We start from the raw sequence: 21,507 nt of genomic DNA on the forward strand, positions 1-21,507 counted from the left end.
CGACTCCTCTCAATGATATCCAGGGTGCCCTATGAGATGAAACACCTCCTTCTGGGAACACCGGTAACACATGGCCACAAGGAGACATCTTTAAACTGTGGAATATCAAGCTGCCTTAGTGCCACCCCCAGAGTATGCCTCGCCCCTTATAAGGTCATCAGAGTTTACCCACTTTAAGGAATTCATCTAGAGTGGAGAATTCTGAGGTACTTTAGGAAATGAAAGTGGCATATGACAAGGTTAAAATCTGACTGAAATACACGATTCTGTATGCATCTAATACAGAGGTAAAGTAATGAAAAATAGTTCGCTAGACATTAACTTATTGCAAACATGAGTCAAAAACACAAAGGCAAAGATGTGGGTAAAAACAAAAAAGAAACTTTAAATATTCATCTGAAAATTAAATTAGGGACCAAATACTGAGTACTACACAAAATGCATCGTATTTAGAACATTTACTCAACTTACTGTAAACTGTAATAATTAACTAAAAGTAAATCCTATAGTAGATTAATTTTGAAAAAAAAAAACCAAAATGTCTAGTCACTAAGAACAAGGAAATTATAAGCTCTGAAAATCATGTTTATTTTATTAATTGTTTATTTGTGACTTTGCACCACTTTAATGATTCTGATAATACCTGATAACACTAAAAACCAACTGATTTTAATTTGCGTATTGCTTAGAGAAATTCTATACATTTTTAATGATATGTACAGTACATGTTTTATGAACACAGTGAGTCAAACTCAGAATATGCTTATATGATCTAAGAGACTTAATTATTCATGTAATCTGCATTGCTATTTTGTGTTGACCTACTTAAATGATCAAAATATAGATCAATACAGCAAAGTGTGTAATGTCACAACTGTACCACATGGAGGCGACTAGAATATGGGAACAACAGCATCTAAATTAATCACTATAAAGTCTAAAACATTTATTTATCATTTTAATTTTAAGGTTTTGAATTAATTTCAGATTTAAATAATATGATTTTGTAGGAAAAGAAAATAAGCCAAAGAATAACCATCTCACAAAAAAATTATTTCAGAGATAACCGTAGAGCCTTGCACTCAAACGTTTTTTCATATTTAAATTCAGCAGGTGAATTAATTATTCTTGGTAACACCTTAGAATAGGGGCTATCTAGATGCTTTCAATTAGCTAGTTAGTGTTAAGAAATAAAACCTTAACAAAAACTTTTTTCTTTATAAGACACAAAGATAACTTTAGAGTAGGGCCAGTCTACTGCTGCATAACAAGACCTTTACAAAGACGTAGTTTGTGTTATGTACTCACTTAATGAATACTGTAGATACACTATGCTATGCCCTTAAAACTTCTATTGTAAATTCTTATTTTTTTTCTCTTAATGATGCAATAAAATGCATATTTTATCAGAGATATGTGATTATATGGGGTTAAAGTACATGAGGGCAGCAAAGTGATGCAATGATTAGCACACCTTCCTCAAAGCTTTAGAAACTTGGATTTCAGTCTATGTGAAGTTTATTTGCAATCCTTGCAGAATATTGGGGATTCCTCTGTTGCCCCGATCTGGATAAGAGGTCTTCTTCCATCCATTGTTGGGACTTGTTTTTTTTTTTTTTTGTTCCCAGTAGAAGAGCCCAAGATGACAACAGAGGCCTAGATGAAATGCCAGCCCATAGTGTGACAAAACCATACACAATCAACTTGGAGTTACTTTCTAGGATGACTTCTGAAAGTAAACAAAACCAAACTCCTAAACATATAGTGGGAAGATGCACACACTGTATGTAGAAGGAACCCTTTCAGGAAACAAACCAATGCTGAACACCCTTTTCTTTAGCTAAACAACTAGTTCACACTGGAAAATACCGAAGTACCTCACCTGCATTTTACACTATGTGAATACTTTGTTAACTCCCTTACTGATTAAATGTTCAGCAAATTTTTTCCTAACTTCTCTTTCAAATAAGTATGTGTCAGTTATTCAGAGTATATGTTATGCATTCACAAGCACAACTATTATTAATTAAAGAATGTTATATAACAAAACACATATTAGTAAGTCGTCTAAGGTAGACTATGGAATAAAACGGAAAAGTAGAAATTCAACTGGTTAATTTATAGAATGACTATTTATTTCAAAAGCTGTCTGTTCCGAATCAGTATGCATATTTGATTTATACCCTACCATGCCATTTTCTAAGCCCGCTTTATCCTGAGCAGCGTCGAATTTCTATTTGCTCATAGTGACAAACGATTTTGAGAACAGCCGTCCTGACCTGCTAATTAAACATTTAACGTAACCAGGCGGTGGCGCCCCATGGCCGCAAATGGCTAAGAAGCAGTTGTCTGGCATAGCGCAACTCTCGAGGACGCAGAAGCGACTCATTTGCATTATTCATAAGGTACGTCTGCGTGCGGCGCGTCGGGAAGGGGAGGGGCGGGGTAGCGTTTGTGCAGAAGCAGGGAAGGGCGTGGTGTCCTCGGGAGAGCGGTCGGGAGCTGCTGGCTGTTTCGTTAGCTGGCGGGCGCGGCGCTGGCAGTGTTGGCTCAAGCTAAACGTGAAGAGGGGGGCTTACGCGAGAGACTTTGAGGAAGATGGCTGCGCGAAGAGAGCTGTCTGCAAGCGGAAAAGCAGCGTAACGAATTGTTCGGTGAAGACCGCGAACCGAGAGCGGGAGAGGTAGGCGATACCCAGGTCAGTGCGGCGGACTCTTCTTCAAATTGTCAGCGTGCTGTCAAAGGGACTGTTTTGTGGTCAGATTGATTTCTTGTACACAGTGGGATTCACTAATTGCCAAGCGCACAAATGCGAAAACAGTCAGGTGAGTGCTGGTTTACGCTGCTGGCGCTTGTAGAAATACGTATTGCCACATTGTGATATTTTGTTTACAGTAGCAGTAAAATGGGTTTTGTGAGATGTGAGCTACGTTTACCGTGACAGTGAGCAAAACATTGCAATGTCAAGCCGTCGATCGAAAAGGGAAGAAATGGATATCTACAAAATTAATCATTAACCAATTGAATGACAGTCACTTGATGATTGTTCGTATTATTCGTACGGAAAATTAGACATAAAAAATCCCTTATGACAGGTAGGGAAACCCGTGGGGAACCTGCCAAATTGTGCATAACGTGCCATGCTTATTTTACGTTTAGCAGCAGGGAGGGGGCGTTTGTCACTTGGGTGAAGGGTGTCATTGTAACCGTTAATGTTGGAGAACCTCAGTAAATAAACAAAACCTTTCAAAGATGCAGCTGATATGAGCCTAGATGGTATATTTAGGATTCTCTTGAATGCGAAAACTCCATGTCCGAGTTGTTGGTGGTGATCGCGACTGAATCCCTGCCAAGGAAGAAAGTTGCTAAATGGACCTTCAATACCCTGGAGGCCAAAGTGGTATGCAGCTTGAGGGGGAGGGTAATGAAAGTGTTTCTCCGCGGTTGGTGGTCCCCTTTATTGAGCCCCCCCATCATTGAACCAACGTAGATCCCTGCCATCGATATTTTCTGCAGTAGAATTCCAGACAACACTTCATTGACCGCTGTATAGACTTTGCATTGATAAAGCTTTAGTACGTTTTATTTTCGTTTTTATCAAAGCTTTACTGGTTCAGTAATGTTTAAACTTGCATTTAAGGTAAATGGTAAATAAGCGACAATCTTTTGGCTTTTAAAAAAAGTGGAACAAAGACCCATAGGCTGCAGTTTATATGTTGTGTTCAAGTTCTCCTTTGATGGAACGTTGACAGCCCCCAATAACCTCCTTTACAGCACATAGTACAAAACATTGAAATACTTGTTAGACACCTGTTGCTTCTTTTGCTTGAACTTGCATAATTCCTGGTTATTTCACTAAAGTCGAGCAGATTACTTGACATTTGGGACCAGACTGTGGCTTACAGCTCTTTGCTTGCTTGCTGGTTTTTGTGTTTAGTTGCCTAAGTGCCAGATGTTGTGTTGTCTGTCAGCAAGAGTCTCTTGCCCTTGAGTGGAGGATGGACAAGTGCAAAGGTAGTCGAATTAGCACTGAAAAAATCATTTATTTTCCTGCACTTAGATTTTCTGGATGTTGCTGTCACCCTGAGGTTGTTCGTTTGGGTTCTCTCTAAGACCTCAGATTTTCCTCCCAGATCTATAAGATGTGTAGCCTACGTTGATTGGCATATCAAATTTTTTTGTATGAGTGAACGAGAGAGTGAGTGACCCTGTACAATGCATTGGACTAGCAACTAGTTCAGGCAGGGATGGTTCCTTTCTTATCCTTGAAGTTGCAGAGGAATACTATGATTACTCTGATTTGTACTAAGGAAAGTAAAATATAAAGAAATTGTGCTCTTCATTTGTTTCAATACTGGAAAGTCATCCTCCATTAAAATGTTCAAACTGTTTTAAAAACTGGGAGGGGTGTATGTTAGCACAAGCTTTTTTTAGGACAGAAAGTAGCGATAATAATGATAGCAAAATGCATAAAAACAAGACTATGGCACATTTGACAAAAGCAATAAAGTATTACAAAAATCAAAAATTGCGTAGTGAGTTGGATTTAAACTAAAACAGACGTACATTGCCTTTTGACTGATTTTGGTGATATTTCTGGCAGGTTCATAAAATTGACTATTATCTTGCTGTAACAAAAAGACCCTGCTGTTTGTTTAGAGATGACTTTTACCTGTATCACAACAGAGACTATAATATATTTTCAGAGTCACAGCATGTGTGTGTGTGTGTGTGTGTGTGTGTGTGTGTGTGTGTGTGTGTGTGTGTGTGTGTGTGTGTGTGTGTATACAGTGGGGCAAAAAAGTATTTAGTCAGCCACCAATTGTGCAAGTTCTCCCACTTAAAAAGATGAGAGAGGCCTGTAATTTGCATCATAGGTATACCTCAACTATGAGAGACAAAATGAGAAAAAAAAAATCCAGAAAATCACATTGTCTGTTTTTAAAGAATTTATTTGCAAATTATGGTGGAAAATAAGTATTTGGTCACCTACAAACAAGCAAGATTTCTGGCTCTCACAGACCTGTAACTTCTTCTGTAAGAGGCTCCTCTGTCCTCCACTTGTTACCTGTATTAATGGCACCTGTTTGAACTCGTTATCAATTTAAAAGACACCTGTCCAAAACCTCAAACAGTCACACTCCAAACTACACTATGGCCAAGACCAAAGAGCTGTCAAAGGACACCAGAAACAAAATTGTAGACCTGCACCAGGCTGGGAAGACTGATTCTGCAATAGGTAAGCAGCTTGGTGTGAAGAAATCAACTGTGGGAGCAATTATTAGAAAATGGACGACATACAAGACCACTGATAATCTCCCTCGATCTGGGGCTCCACGCAAGATCTCACCCCGTGGGGTCAAAATGATCACAAGAACGGTGAGCAAAAATCCCAGAACCACACGGGGGGACCTAGTGAATGACCTGCAGAGAGCTGGGACCAAAGTAACAAAGGCTACCATCAGTAACACACTACGCCGCCAGGGACTCAAATCCTGCAGTGCCAGACGTGTCCCCGTGCTCAAGCCAGTACATGTGCAGGCCTGTCTGAAGTTTGCTAGAGAGCATCTGGATGATCCACAAGAGGATTGGGAGAATGTCATATGGTCAGATGAAAAAACTCTACTCGTCGTGTTTGGAGGAGAAAGAATGCTGAGTTGCATCCAAAGAACACCATACCTAATGTAAAGCATGGGGGTGGAAACATCATGCTTTGGGGCTGTTTTTCTGCAAAGGGACCAGGACGACTGATCCGTGTAAAGGAAAGAATGAATGGGGCCATGTATCATCAGATTTTGAGTGAAAACCTCCTTCCATCAGCAAGGGCATTGAAGATGAAACGTGGCTGGGTCTTTCAGCATGACAATGATTCCAAACACACCGCCCGGGTAACAAAGAAGTGGCTTCGTAAGAAGCATTTCAAGGTCCTGGAGTGGCCTAGCCAGTCTTTCGATCTCAACCCCATAGAAAATCTTTGGAGGGAGTTGAAAGTCCATGTTGCCCAGCGATTGCCCCAAAACATCACTGCTCTAGAGGAGATCTGCATGGAGGAATGGGCCAAAATACCAGCAACAGTGTGTGAAAACCTTGTGAAGACTTACAGAAAACGTTTGACCTCTGTCATTGCCAACAAAGGGTATACAACAAAGTATTGAGATGAACTTTTGTTATTGACCAAATACTTTTTTTCCACCATAATTTGCAAATAAATTCTTCAAAAATCAGACAATGTGATTTTCTGGATTTTTTTTCTCATTTTGTCTCTCATAGTTGAGGTATACCTATGATGAAAATTATAGGCCTCTCTCATCTTTTCAAGTGGGAGAACTTACACAATTGGTTGCTGACTAAATACTTTTTTGCCCCACTGTATGTATATATATATATATATATATATATATATATATATATATATATATATATATATATACATACACACATACATATACATACAGTGCATCTGGGAAGTATTCACAGTGCATCACTTTTTCCACACTTGGTTATGTTACAGCCTTATTCCAAAATGGATTAAATTCATTTTTTTCCTCAGAATTCTATACACAACACCCCATAATGACAACATGAAAAAAGTTTACTTGAGGTTTTTGCAAATTTATTAAAAATAAAAAAACTGAGAAATCACATGTACATAAGTATTCACAGCCTTTGCTCAATACTTTGTCGATGCACCTTTGGCAGCAATTACAGCCTCAAGTCTTTTTGAATATGATGCCACAAGCTTGGCACACCTATCCTTGGCCAGTGTCACCCATTCCTCTTTGCAGCACCTCTCAAGCTCCATCAGGTTGGATGGGAGCGTCGGTGCACAGTCATTTTAAGATCTCTCCAGAGATGTTCAATCAGATTCAAGTCTGGGCTCTGGCTGGGCCACTCAAGGACATTCACAGAGTTGTCCTGAAGCCACTCCTTTGATATTTTGGCTGTATGCTTAGGGTCGTTGTCCTGCTGAAAGATGAACCGTTGCCCCGGTCTGAGGTCAAGAGCGCTCTGGAGCAGGTTTTCATCCAGGATGTCTCTGTACATTGCTGCAGTCATCTTTCCCTTTATCCTGACTAGTCTCCCAGTCCCTGCCGCTGAAAAACATCCCCACAGCATGATGCTGCCACCACCATGCTTCACTGTAGGGATGGTATTGGCCTGGTGATGAGTGGTGCCTGGTTTCCTCCAAACTTGACACCTGGCATTCACACCAAAGAGTTCAATCATTTTCTTTCTCATGGTCTGAGAGTCCTTCAGGTGCCTTTTGGCAAACTCCAGGCGAGCTGCCATGTGCCTTTTAATAGGGAATGGCTTCCGTCTGGCCACTCTACCATACAGGCCTGATTGGTGGATTGCTGCAGAGATGGTTGTCCTTCTGGAAGGTTCTCCTCTCTCCACAGAGGACCTCTGGAGCTCTGACAAAGTGACCATCGGGTTCTTGCTCACCTCCCTGACTAAGGCCCTTTTCCCCCGATCACGCTCAGTTTAGATGGCCGGCCAGCTCTAGGAAGAGTCCTGGTGGTTTTGAACTTCTTCCACTTATGGATGACGGAGGCCACTGTGCTCATTGGGACCTTCAAAGCAGCAGAAATTATTCTGTAACCTTCCCCAGATTTGTGCCTCGAGACAATCCTGTCTCAGAGGTCTACAGACAATTCCTTTGACTTCATGCTTGGTTTGTGCTCTGACATGAACTGTCAACTGTGGGACCTTATATAGACAGGTGTGTGCCTTTCCAAATCATGTCCAATCAACTGAATTTACCACAGGTGGACTCCAATTATGCTGCAGAAACATCTCAAGGATGATCAGGGGAAACAGGATGCACCTGAGCTCAATTTCGAGCTTCATGGCAAAGGCTGTGAATACTTATGTACATGTGCTTTCTCACTTTTTTATTTTTAATAAATTTGCAAAAATCTCAAGTAAACTTTTTTCATATTGTCATTATGGGGTGTTGTGTGTAGAATTCTGAGGAAAAAAATGAATTTAATTCTTTTTGGAATAAGGCTGTAACATAACAAAATGTGGAAAAAGTGATGCGCTGTGAATACTTTCCGGATGCACTGTGTATGTATGTATGTATATATATATATATATATATATATATGGTTGAAATAGTTTTACTATCAAATAATGCAAAGAGTACACGACACGTGTTTCGCCCTAATTCTGGGCTCATCAGGCGTACACACTCACTGCACCCCCTCTCGGGGAACTGAACCTCAAACATCAGTGCCAGTGGCTATATATATACTAAAGCAAAAAAAAAAAGGGAATATTTCAAAGGGGGTGATTCTTTTCTATATCCACTGTATGTATGTGTGTGTGTATATATATATATATATATATATATATATATAATATACAGTACTGTGCAAAAGTTTTAGGCAGGTGTGAAAAAATGCTGTAAACAAAGAATGCTTTCAGAAATATAAATAATGATTGCATTTTGTAAATTGATAACAATAAACAAAGTGAGCAAACAAAAGAAAAATCTAAATCAAATCAATATTTGGTGTTACTACCTTTTGCCTTCAAACCAGCATCAATTCTTATAGGTACACTTGCACAAAGTCAGGGATTTTGTAGGATTATAGTCAGGTGTATGATCAACCAATTATACCAAAGAGGTGCTAATGATCATCAGTGTCACACGTAGGTTGAAACACAGCCATTAACTGAAACAGAAACAGCTGTGTAGGAGGCTTAAAACTGGGTGAGGAACAGCCAAACTCTGCTACCAAGGTGAGGTTGTGGAAGACAGTTTCATGTCATGGCAAGATTGAGCACAGCAACAAGACACAAGGTAGTTACAGTGCATCAGCAAGGTTTCTCCCAGACAAAGATTTCAAAGCAGACTGGGGTTTCAGGATGTGCTGTTCAAGCTCTTTTGAAGAAGCAGAAAGAAACGGGCAACGTTGAGGATCATAGACTCAGTGGTCGGCCAAGGAAACTTAGTGCAGCAGATGAAAGACACATCAAGCTTATTACCCTTCGAAATCAGAAGATGTCCAGCAGTGCCATCAGCTCAGAACTGGCAGAAACCAGTGGGACCCAGGTACACCCATCTACTGTCCAGAGAAGTCTGGCCAGAAGTGGTCTTCATGGAAGAGTTACGGCCAAAAAGCCATACCTCCGACGTGGAAACAAGGCCAGGCGATTTAAGTGTGCACGAAAACATAGGAACTGGGGTGCAGAAAAATGGCAGCAGGTGCTCTGGACTGATAAGTCAAAATTTGAAATATTTGATTGTAGCAGAAGGCAGTTTGTTAGTCGAAGGGCTGGAGAGCGGTACAATAATGAGTGTCTGCAGGCAACAGTGAAGCATGGTGGAGGTTCCTTGAACATTTGGGGCTGCATTTCTGCAAATGGAGTTGGAGATTTGGTCAGGATTAATGGTGTTCTCAATGCTGAGAAATACAGGCAGATACATATCCATCATGCAATACCATCAGGGAGGCGTATGATTGACCCCAAATTTATTTTGCAGCAGGACAACGACCCCAAACATACAGCCAAAGTCATTAAGAACTATCTTCAGCGTAAAGAAGAACAAGAAATCCTGGAAGTGATGGTATGGCCCCCACAGAGCCCTGATCTCAACATCATCGAGTGTGTCTGGGATTACATGAAGAGACAGAAGGATGTGAGGAAGCCTACATCCATAGAAGATCTGTGATTAGTTCTCCAAGATGTTTGGAACAACCTACCAGCCGAGTTCCTTCCAAAACTGTGTGCAAGTGTACCTAGAAGAATTGATGCTGTTTTGAAGGCAAAGGGTGGTCACACCAAATATTGATTTGATTTAGATTTCTCTTTTGTTCATTTACTGCATTTTGTTGATTGATGAAAATAAATGATTAACACTTCCATTTTTGAAAGCATTCTTTGTTTACAGCATTTTTTCACACCTGCCTAAAACTTTTGCACAGTACTGTATATGTATATATATATATATATATATATATATATATATATATATATATATATATATATAATAATATACAGTATGTCCGTGTGTGTGAGGTTTGATCCCTGAGAGAGGTGCAGTGAGTGTGTACGCCTGATGAGCCCAAATTAGGGCAAAACACGTGTTGCATACTCTTTGCATTATTTGACAGTAAACTATGCAACATATATATATATATATGTGTATATATATATATATATAATATATATATATATATATATATATATAAGTATACATATATATATATATAAGTATACATATAGTGTGTGTGTGTGTATATGCCTCGCAGTTAGGAGACCCGGGTTTGCTTCCTGGGTCCTCCCTTTGTGGAGTTTGCATGTTCTCCCTATGTCTGCGTGGGTTTCCTCCGGGTACTCCGGTTTCCTCCCACAGTCCAAAGACATGCAGGTTAGGTGCATTGGCGATTCTAAATTGGCCTTAGTGTGTGCTTGGTGTGTGTGTGTGTTTGTTTCCTGCCTTGTGCCCTGTGGCTCCAGCAGACCCCTGTGACCCTGTAATTAGGATATATATATATATATATATATATATATTAGCGTATGTAATGTATGTATGTATGATGTAAGACATACTTTATGGGATAAAGATATATTACACAAAGCAAATAACTGAAAAGTAGTGCTGGGTGGTATAACCAATATTGCATATCACGGTATTTTTCAAAATTATACCGGTTTCACTGTATTATTTTTTTCCCATGTATGAGTGGATGTTAACCACATTTTCCACTGCAATTACTGCAGTGGACTGGCTAAGAATAACCTGTTCCACTGTCATGAGAATTGTACATTGTACAAAAAAACATTTTAATGTGCACACAAGTATTATTACAGGTTTGCATGGCCCCATAAAGTGATAGTTTTGTGGCACTAATGAAGAGAAGGAATCACATTGCATGACAGTTGCAGTCAAAATATAGAACCTTTTCATTGAACAAATTTTGCAAACAACTTAAACTATAATTTTGACAACATATTTTCAATCATCCAAAGAGGCATTTGGACTTAGTAAAATACCCAGAGGTGCTTGTCAAAAGTTATATTGCACTGAACATGTCTTAGAAAAGGAATAAATAGTAAATATTTTTTGTAAACCAACTGCACTTTCAGTTAATCTTAACAATCTCTGTCCATTGACACGTTAGCTATATGGATTGTAATGGCGTTGGTTATCTCGATCCACCGCTTGCTTTTTTTGTCGTAGGCAATACCTCTAGCAAACACGTCTACAAGTGACGTCTGACTTGAGTGTCCTCTATCTTTTTCAGTTTTACCTGAGGACGTAGAGGGTGCCAATCTTGGTTCCATACATTCATGGTAGTCCAAAGCATGTTTGCGGCTAAGGTGGTGCAGCAAATTACTCGTGTTGCCCCCTCTGGCAACAACTTTAGCTCGACAGCCTTTGCAGTAAATAGTTGTTTGGTCCATATCCTACCTTTTAAAACCAAAGTATCTCCAGACAAGAGACACGGCTCCTTTTTTCGGCAAAAGTTCTTCTGTGTCATCATGTTCAACTTTATTGTCTGCTACAGCTTCAGTTTTGGAATGTACTCTGTACATTTTTACTGCTGAGTACCTCCACTGACGCATGCATGTTTAGCGGTGTAGCAGTGAAAAAGGTCCCCCCTTAAACAGTTTCCCACTGCACCACGTTCCGAACGTTGTTTGGGCTATTTAAACCGGTGTTGTGGTATAAGAAAAAGCCATATCATAACAAAAATAGTAAACGGTTTCGGTATGAACCGGTATACCTCCCAGCACTACTGAAAAAACATATTACCTATATGTGTTTTACAAAATTTAACACACTTGGTTTTATAACTATCTGGTGTGTAGACTGTGTGCAAAACGATTCTTTTTAATGATTTGATTAATTTCTTTCATTTCATCAAAATGACTTTAATCTTTGAATCACTGATTCGTTCACTTCAAAAACAACAACAAGCTATATTCTACCTTAAAATCTAGAATAGATCATAATTGTGTAACAACTTTAACCACCAAACAATACAAACAATATAAAAAGCAAGCATAAAAATAAGTAATTCACACATAATAGTAATAATAATAATTAGGGCTGCAACTAATGATTATTTTGGTAGTCGACTAATCGTTCAATTTTATTTTTTGATTAGTCATGATTATTTCATGCCTGACTATTTTGAAGCATGAGCTTCAGAAACAGAGAAAACAGAGACATAGCTATATATGATATTTGGAATTATTCATTTTATGACCTTATAGTACATTTTGGAAAACATTGTGGCACAGATGCAACATTACTCATATTATTCATATTCATTCGCGTACCTTCTTGCCGTTGTAATCAGTGACCGCATTTTTTTTTTTTCCCTGACCTTGCTCAGTCTGCACAGGACTCCAGGACATGCAGAGGAAAGAATGTTTCTCTGCAAGGTGAGCCATAAGTGCTCTTCTTTTCTCAGTGGACCCCGTACATGCCTTGCACAGTACATGTGCTTTGATCACCACCAGGTCAAGCTTGTTATAGCACAAGCAACCGGCCACCTGCGTGCTCCTGCTAGCACTGAATAAGCTCACGCCTTCTGGTGTCAGCGCGCAGCACCGGGATAAAAAAAAAAAAGAGACAAATGTATAACAACAACATTTATTTATATAGCACATTTTCATACAAAAAGTAGCTCAAAGTGCTTTACATAATGAAGAAAAGAAAAATAACAGACAAAATACAAAATTAAAATAAGACAACATTAGTTAACATAGAAAAGGAGTAAGGTCCGATGGCCAGGGTGGACAGAAAAAAACAAAAAAAACTCCAGAAGGCTGGAGAAAAAAATAAAATCTGTAGGGGTTCCAGGCCACGAGACCGCCCAGCCCCCTCTGGGCATTCTACCTAACATAAATGAAATAGTCCTCTTTGTAGTTAGGGTTCTCACAGAGTCATGTGACATATGTGACATTTTGAAGAAATCATTGTATGACCTGAATAGTACCAATCATAAAACATCATCACACTAATGCAATATTATTTGAAAACGAACAGATCGGGTGTAAATTTGTAAATTTGTTACTTGTAAAAGTTAGCTTTTTTCACTTTTATTTTCTCAGTCTCGTTCACACTTTCCCTCCCTTCCTGATCTGACCCTAACTAATTAACTAACAGCGCCAGCATATATTCTCAAGAGACATCACAGCTCCAGGATGCTTGCATTTCAGATGCTCATGCATCGCGGTGGTGCTGCTGTGAAAAGAAAGCTCCACTTTGCATAATCTGCATTCAACTTTTTTTTTCTTTTTCGGTGAAGTGCTCCCACGCTTTAGAAAGTTTCTGTCTCAATTTTTTTCCCATCTCCTTCCCCCTGCTCTATCCGACTCACCATTGCAACCACGTTTATTTTCCTCTACATTCTTCTTCTCCTCAGATGTTCTTTGTTGGTAGGACTGTGTGCAGTCTTGACAAACAATAATAAATGATATTGCCCCCAGACGTTCATGTAGTGCATTGCAGTTATAAAAAACAATGTGGTTCTTTGTAACTGGAGCCTCTATTGAAGGTTCTGTTTATGACGCATCGACAATAAAAAATCCGCGTAGACAATTTTTTATAGTTGACATCGTCAATTACATCAACTAATCATTGCAGCCCTAATAATAATCCTCTCTATTGAATTTTGACAATAAATAAAATTTCAACAATAGAAAAAAAACAACTGTACAAATAGAACCATAGAACAGTGCACACAACACGACCAAACTGTAAGAACATTGACATATGACTAATTAAAACTATTTTCAGTTTTATCTGCCATACATATATCATCACCACCCAACTCACACTGCACCCGACCTCCTTGGCCCCTCCCATAGGTGGTGAGCCCATGGGAAGGGGGACCTACGTTGCCTCTTCGGGCTGTGCCCGGCCGAGCCCCATGGGTGCAAGCCCGGCCACCAGACGCTCGCCATCGAGCCCCACCTCCAGGCCTGGCTCCAGAGGGGAGCCCCGGTGACCCGCGTCCGGGTGAGGGAAAACGGCGTCCAAATTTTTTGTTCATCATAGAAGGTCTTTTTGAACCGCACTTTGTTTCGCCTCCCTGGTGAGGTGTTCCGGGCACGTCCAACCGGGAGGAGGCCCCGGGGAAGACCCAGGACACGCTGGAGGGACTATGTCTCCTGGCTGGCCTGGGAACGCCTTGGGATTCTCCCGGAAGAGCTAGAAGAAGTAATCGGAGAGAGAGAAGTCTGGGAATCTCTGCTCAAGCTGCTGCCCCCGCGACCCGACCTCGGATAAGCGGAAGAAGATGGATGGATGGATGACATATATCATCAGTGAACTTAACTGAGATTCAGTGTATTGCCTCTTTTTTGCATTTCGCTACACAAACTGATTCTTTCAGTGAACCACTTTAGTGTATGGTACTGTGAGTCAATTGTCTGCAGTTTGCTCCTCAGGTCAGTACATGAAATGGTTCTTTGAGTGAGCTATTTCAGCAGTTCATTCCTCAGTTCAGTATATGAACTGATTCTTTTGGTGAACTAGTGCAACAGTTCTTTCCTCCAGTCAGTACACAAACTGATTCTTTCAGTGAACTGGTTCAGTGTACTGTACTGCTGTGCAGTTTGTGAATGAATTTGCAGTGGTTCTCCAGATCAGTAGGGGGCATACTGGTTCATTCAGTCAGTCAGTGTACGTACTGAGACTGTCCTAGACACTCAGAGTGAATTGATCAATGGGAGGTTCTTGGTGTCATCCACCAAGTCGGTAATTGGCTAGTTGTCATCATGACAGTTTTGCTGCAACAGTTTAATGATAGGCAATTTCCTGAAGCCCGTCGTGGAAAGCAATATAAAATTTAGCATGCATTGCACATTCCTCAAAGATTAATTTTGTAACGTCAGAGAACCAGTATGTTCATTCAGAGACCAAGACAAGTACAAATGAACTAGCTTGTTTGTTCACTGCATGTCACTAGTGCAGACAGGTGATCTGCAGCACATCTTAAGACTAATGCTTGCATCGTTCAACCCAGTTCCCATCACACATTAGCCATGCCAGGTCTCAAAGTCAATACAGCACAAAAACGTGCCAACTGGTTCAGAAATTATGGTTATTCAAATTAAAGCAAAAAAAACTATAGGTATAAAAAATGTTTGATTGTCTTTGCCAGATAGTTGCATGGATATGAATTGATATTACAAAGTTTGCAAAGTATTTTGAAGTGAAATCTCTGTAATGATTTGTAAAGTTTTAAAGCAGTTTATCTGGATACTTTAGATATTTATTTACAGTTGATCAGAAGGTGTTAAATGTTTTTTGTATTTTAATAACTTTTATTATACAACATTCAATAGCCTAACAATTTCTTAGTAGAATTGCTTCTGGGCACAATGTTTTCAGTGTTTTGTTTAGCCATAATAAATATTTCGATAGAAAATCATTTTAGCACTAGAACTGACAAGAAACTGACAGTCTTGGTCCCATCTTCTATGTCAGGAATTTAAGATTAGATTGTCCAGAGGCCAATCTCCTTTGTGTATCATGATTATTTTAACTGTTTAACTAATTTGTCTTTTAGATGCGTACCATTTTTTGTTACACTTAGTTTCTCAACTGTCATCCTGAGGACATATTCAGGAAGCTTGCAGTAATTCTTGTCCATTCTTGTTCAGTCTGTGGTAGAAGCACTCTTACTCAATCTGTAGTAGAAACGTATCTGTTGCACCACTTACCTGATTATTTTGAATTTATAAACATTTTACCTTTGTGTGTTAGGTATCCCCCATTGTATATTTGCCATGGGTTTTGCTGACTCAGCCTGATACCTTATTTCTTCATAGGACTGTTTTATTCATTGCAGCCTTACCACTGACCAGTTCCTCAATTTACTGTTTAGAAATATTTCTTGATACCTTGTACTCCAATTCCCTTTTCCAGGCTATCTATGCAAGGTGACTGAGTGAGAAGTGAAGAAAAATTATAATGGTAGAGACAGGTAGGCCTGATTGTTATTTGCACAAGGTTGGCCAAACAGTGTATCACACAACTCTGTGGAGTCCTTTGGCACTTATTCACCCTTTCTTGAAGCCTGCACCCACCTTGAAAACTGCTGGCACTGTGGTATAAATAAATTTATGTTTCTACTTCTCCAGCGTCTTTAACAATATCCAGCTCATTAGGTTCAGGAATAAGCTCAATTGAAGCTTCCATATTCCTGGATTACGGATGCTCCAGGACTGTCAGAGATGATGGTGAGCAACACAAGGGGTTCCCTGGGGTAACTTCCCATTTATTTTTGTCTTCACCCTCTACCCAAATTGTAAGCACAACTCCAATTTTGTGGCATCTACAGACGCGCACAGATGACTCCTCCATTATAAGCTGCTTCAGCAGAAGAGATGAAGAGTATAGAAATTTGTTGGAAGACTTTGTTTTGTGGTATAGGGAGAACCATCTGGAATTGAGCATTACAATAACAAGAAAATTGATGATGGACTTCCAATTTCCCAGGGAGAAGCTGATATCAATCGCTATGGGTTTCCTAGACTTAGTCAGGAGCTATAAATACATACAAATGTATGGAGACTCGGGACTTTGTGTGTGTGTCAAGCTAATGGTGATGTTCCAACAGTCCCTAGTGACAAGCATGCTGTTCTTCTATGATGATGTGTCCTAGGGTGTAACATCAGCTTAGGGGATGCTAAATATCTGGATAAACGGATAAGCATGGCTTTTATTCTGTTTTATATGACTGACCCTGGACTCACTGAGGGAGTTGGTGGAAAAAAGAATGATGACAAAATTAGGTCTGTTATGACCACTCCATGATTTGCGATCCTGAAGCACCTTCTGTCACCAACTTGTTCCACTATGGTGTGCTAAGAAATGCTACCCTGGCTATCTTTTGTCTACAACTACCATACTTCACCCTAACCAGTTATATTAGACACATTGGTTTTAGGTGTTATGTTCCTGGCTGAACAGCTGAATATACTCCCATCTATCTGTCTATAAATATTGCAGAATACAGTATGACAGTTCAAAGTTGAATTGAACATTTGTCATAGTCTACTCAAGTTCACATTCCTCTGGATACTACATTGGGATGATTTTAATTCAGAACCACTTCCAGTTGCGTAATATTTCTCAAATATCATATGTCTTTGTTTCTTGTCATAACTAATTGATAATATTGATGTACAATCATTTGTCTCTATCTATAATCAAACTTTATATTAAAATGATATTCTCACATTGAGGGAGGTCGAAAATGGTGGTGGAATTTTTTCTGTAGTAAAAAGAGTTATAGTCACCTAAAAACATAGAAAAAGTGTTAGTATTATATAATATTTGTTGCAATAAATTGCTATAGGTAAAACTGCATTTAGCTACATTTTGTTATGATAATGATGGCGGGGAAAAAAAAAAGCATAAAATTAAATGTATTACCAGGACCACGACAGGGACGTAGCAGCTTATTGTTTCCATTGCATGTTTATAGTTAAATGGCATGTTCAGTGTTTACATGTTATTGTTAAACTGATGATGTATAAATTAAAATAAAATTAATAATAATTATTGAAAGAATATGCATTACAGTAATCCCTCGCTATATCGCGCTTCGCCTTTTGCGGCTTCACTCCATCGCGGATTTTATATGTAAGCATATTTAAATATATATCGCAGATTTCTGCGGACAATAGGTCTTTTAATTTCTGGTACATGCTTCCTCAGTTGGTTTGCCCAGTTGATTTCATACAAGGGACGCTATTGGCAGATGGCTGAGAAGCTACCCAACTTACTTTTCTCTGTCTCTCTTGCGCTGACTTTCTCTGATCTTGACGTAGGGGGATTGAGCAGGGGGGCTGTTCGCACACCTAGACGATACGGACGCTCGTCTAAAAATGCTGAAAGATTATCTTCACGTTGGTATCTTTTGTGCAGCTGCTTCCTGAAACGACATGCTGCACGATGCTTCGCATACTTAAAAGCTCGAAGGGCACGTATTGATTTTTGCTTGAAAAACAAACTCTGTCTCTCTCTCTCTCTTTGTCTGCTCCTGACGGAGGGGGTGTGAGCTGCCGCCTTCAACAGCTTTGTGCCGCGGTGCTTCGCCCTATTGATTTGTTTGCTTTTCTCTATCTCTGTGACTTTAAATGCTCCTGATGGGCACTCCTTTGAAGAGGAAGATATGTTTGCATTCTTTTAATTGTGAGACGGAACTGTCATCTCTGTCTTGTCATGGAGCACAGTTTAAACTTTTGAAAAAGAGACAAATGTTTGTTTGCAGTGTTTGAATAACGTTCCTGTCTCTCTACAACCTCCTGTGTTTCTGCGCAAATCTGTGACCCAAGCATGACAATATAAAAATAACCATATAAACATATGGTTTCTACTTCGCGGATTTTCTTATTTCGCGGGTGGCTCTGGAACGCAACCCCCGCGAAGGAGGAGGGATTACTGTATATTGTTTACAGTTTTTAATATCGTGTATACATTTATATTTCAATGATATGAAAAATTCAGATGGTTGTTTAAATAAAATACTACTTCCGGTTGAGTAATTTTTCTCAAATTTCTTATCTGTTTGCTTTTTATCATTATAAATATCTATACAATATCTGAATCATCCTGCGGTGGGTTGGCACCCTTCCCGGGATTGGTTCCTGCCTTGTGCCCTGTGTTGGCTGGGATTGGCTCCAGCAGACCCCTGTGACCCAGTGTTCGGATTCAGCGGGTTGGAAAATGGATGGATTGATATCTGAATCCTCTATCTGTAATTATAACAATAGTTTACTTAATAATTCACTGAAGTATTCAGTTAAAGAACCAGAAATGGCCCAAAAGTTAACATGATTCCTTATTGTTGATATAAAGCAGGTGTACAAAATCTGTTTACACACAGACAATTTCAAAAATGTTATTTTTGGACTCAGGAAGGTCTAAAACGTCAAGATTCATCAAAATCTTGAGGTCGAATTGTTTCATGATTTCTATACTTTCTCTTTACTATGCATATGAGAAAGCAAAAAAGCACAGCATTTTTCTTTCTATTGTCATGGTGTGTCATTTATGTAGCCACAGTACAGTCTACATCAGTGGTTTTCAACCCATAGTAAATGAGCAGTTACCAGGGGCCTCATGTATAAACGGTGCATATGCACAAAAATGTTGCATACTCCCGTTTCCTCACTCAAATCATGATGTATAAAACCTAAACTTGGCATAAAGCCATGCACATTTTCACGCTAGCTCAAACCATAGCGTATGCAAGTTCTCCACTCGGTTTTGCAAACTGGCAGCACCCAGCGTCAAAGCAGTGCTACTGTTCCTTTGTGGTTTCCCTTTAGTTTTTGGATTCACATCCCTGACATGGCTTTATCAAATGCACTGAAATTAACCACATATCGTTTATTATTTTAAGGCATCTCATTGTAATCAACCCATAATCATATAATGGTGCACCGAATGGCTAAACTATTCTAAATACCATCACTGATTTAGTGTTGTTATTCCCAGTGCACCACTGAGTATTTAACCCACTGTATCTGAGAGTGGAATCACAGCTGTACAGCAGCTGATCGGATTATCAGCATACAGCATCAAGCATACGCTGTCTATTTGAACTGTTTCCTCACGGTTCACAAACATTTTCATCTCGTGCTGTAAATGCACTCAATCAGTCCATCAATTGTTCCTGGTAGAACTGTTTGTACTTATAAGCACAATCACCTCACTGTAAACTTGCACTACAGTTATAATATTGCACAACCTGAGCCACTTTAAAAAGCGCTTATTTACATATGATGACGACTGGCTTCTAAGTCGATTTAGATTTCCAAGTGCTATGTTCTTGGAGCTCTTGATATTATTTTTAAGATGAAATGCAGTAAAGTGTGTTTATTACATTATACAGTGTCACAATAATGACCATTAGACATTGTGAAGGTTTGGGGCAGCCACCCGTATAATTGTTTATGGCTGCAAAACAAACTAAATAGCAAAGACATGTGCATTCAACGGAGTCCAAAACAGAACTGATTCTCTTCAGGCAATATGGCGGCTTTAAAGGCCAGAAAAGGACGGGATTTCCCTAAACTGGTCTGCGAAAGATCGAGAGGGAAAATTAGTGAACTTTGCCACCCCCTGGTCTGGCATGGAATTACATGTATTCAAGCCCTTTGGTTGTCTCCAAAACACACGTGTGTGACAACAGATAAGTCTTATACCAGGGGTAGTCAACCTTTTTATACCTACCGCCCACTTTTGTATCTCTGTTAGTAGTAAAATTTTCTAATCGCCCACTGGTTCCACAGTAATGGTGATTTACAAAGTAGGGAAGTAACTTTACTTTATAAAATTTATAAAGCAGAGTTACAGCAAGTTAAAGCATATAATAATAATTACTTACCAAGTACTTTGTCGGATTTTTGCTAAGTTTGGCAGAATAAATCTTTATAAAACAACTTACTATAGTTAAATCTATCTTTTTATTTATACTTTGCATGCATAGAAATTACATTAGTTAATTGAATTATTAGTGGGATCCTTGAGGCTGATGCTGGGAAACTAAATATTGAATATCCGGTTCAATTTTTGTGAGGAACAAACGAAGGTCTCCCCTTTCGGAAATATTCAGGCGGTTTCTTTCTTTGGTCATAATATGATTAACAGCACTAAATCCTGATTCCACAAGATATGAGGTAGGGAAAGGTATCAATAAACTGAATACCATTTTCCACATATCTGGATATAAGACCGGCATTTTTTTATTTTGCCATAGGTTTTCATATCCACCACTGTCAAATTTATGTTTACTTTCTTCATCATATCAAATTTCTAACAGTTCTTCTTGGCAAGTTGTATCAGCCTCTTCAATATTTGTGGTAAAAGGATTTTTCATCCAGTCATATACCTTCAATTTCAAAATATCTTCAAATCGTTTTTCCATGTCCAATTTAAGTTCGTTGAGGTGGCTACTGAATCTGTCAATATCCTCTGGAGTTGCATCATCTTTTATAGATGATAATTGAGAAAACTGATGAAATTCTCTCTTCAATAGATTATGACGAAGTAGTTCAAGTTTGTCAATAAATAATAGCACAACACTTTGGCAACCTATAAGAGTTTTATTAGCTCCTTGAAACTGCAAATTGACATCGTTAAATCTCTTGAAAATATCTGCCAAGTAAAAGGCATCATTCTTTACTGTTTTTAACTGTTGACACAGATTGGTCTCATTATTACTTTCGGTCTCATTATTACTTTCAAAAAATTGTGTGACACTATCATATAATGTTACAAATCTAGCCAAAGATGTACCCTTTGACAGCCACCGAACTTCTGTGTGCAAAAGTAACTTAATAAAATCTTCATTATTGTCCTGGCAAAGCTGCCGAAACATTCTATCATTCTTTGTATTGGATTTGATCTTGTTTACAGCTCGAATTATTATAGTTAATGATGAATGGAGACTTGTACTTTGATGTTTTCCTACAAGATGTTGTCTGTGCACCACACAATGAATACATAAAACATTTGGC

General features: G+C 39.1%; 1 protein-coding gene across 11 annotated transcripts in view; it reads left to right on the top strand.

Annotated features, from left to right (window-relative positions):
• Positions 1–2,462: 2,462 nt before the first annotated feature.
• The window catches only part of fhip1b (FHF complex subunit HOOK interacting protein 1B), a 287,627-nt gene continuing 268,582 nt past the window's right edge, over positions 2,463–21,507 (top strand). For 10 of the 11 annotated variants that reach the window (XR_007934742.1, XM_051926175.1, XM_051926177.1 and 7 more), the window contains exon 1: positions 2,463–2,698. The gene's annotated coding sequence lies outside the window, so the exon portion shown is untranslated. Of the gene's footprint in view, positions 2,826–21,507 lie in introns of all 11 variants that reach the window. The other variant, XR_007934743.1, reaches the window with a different exon arrangement.

Source organism: Erpetoichthys calabaricus, chromosome 4, assembly GCF_900747795.2.
Source record: "Erpetoichthys calabaricus chromosome 4, fErpCal1.3, whole genome shotgun sequence".
Lineage (NCBI taxonomy): Eukaryota > Metazoa > Chordata > Cladistia > Polypteriformes > Polypteridae > Erpetoichthys > Erpetoichthys calabaricus.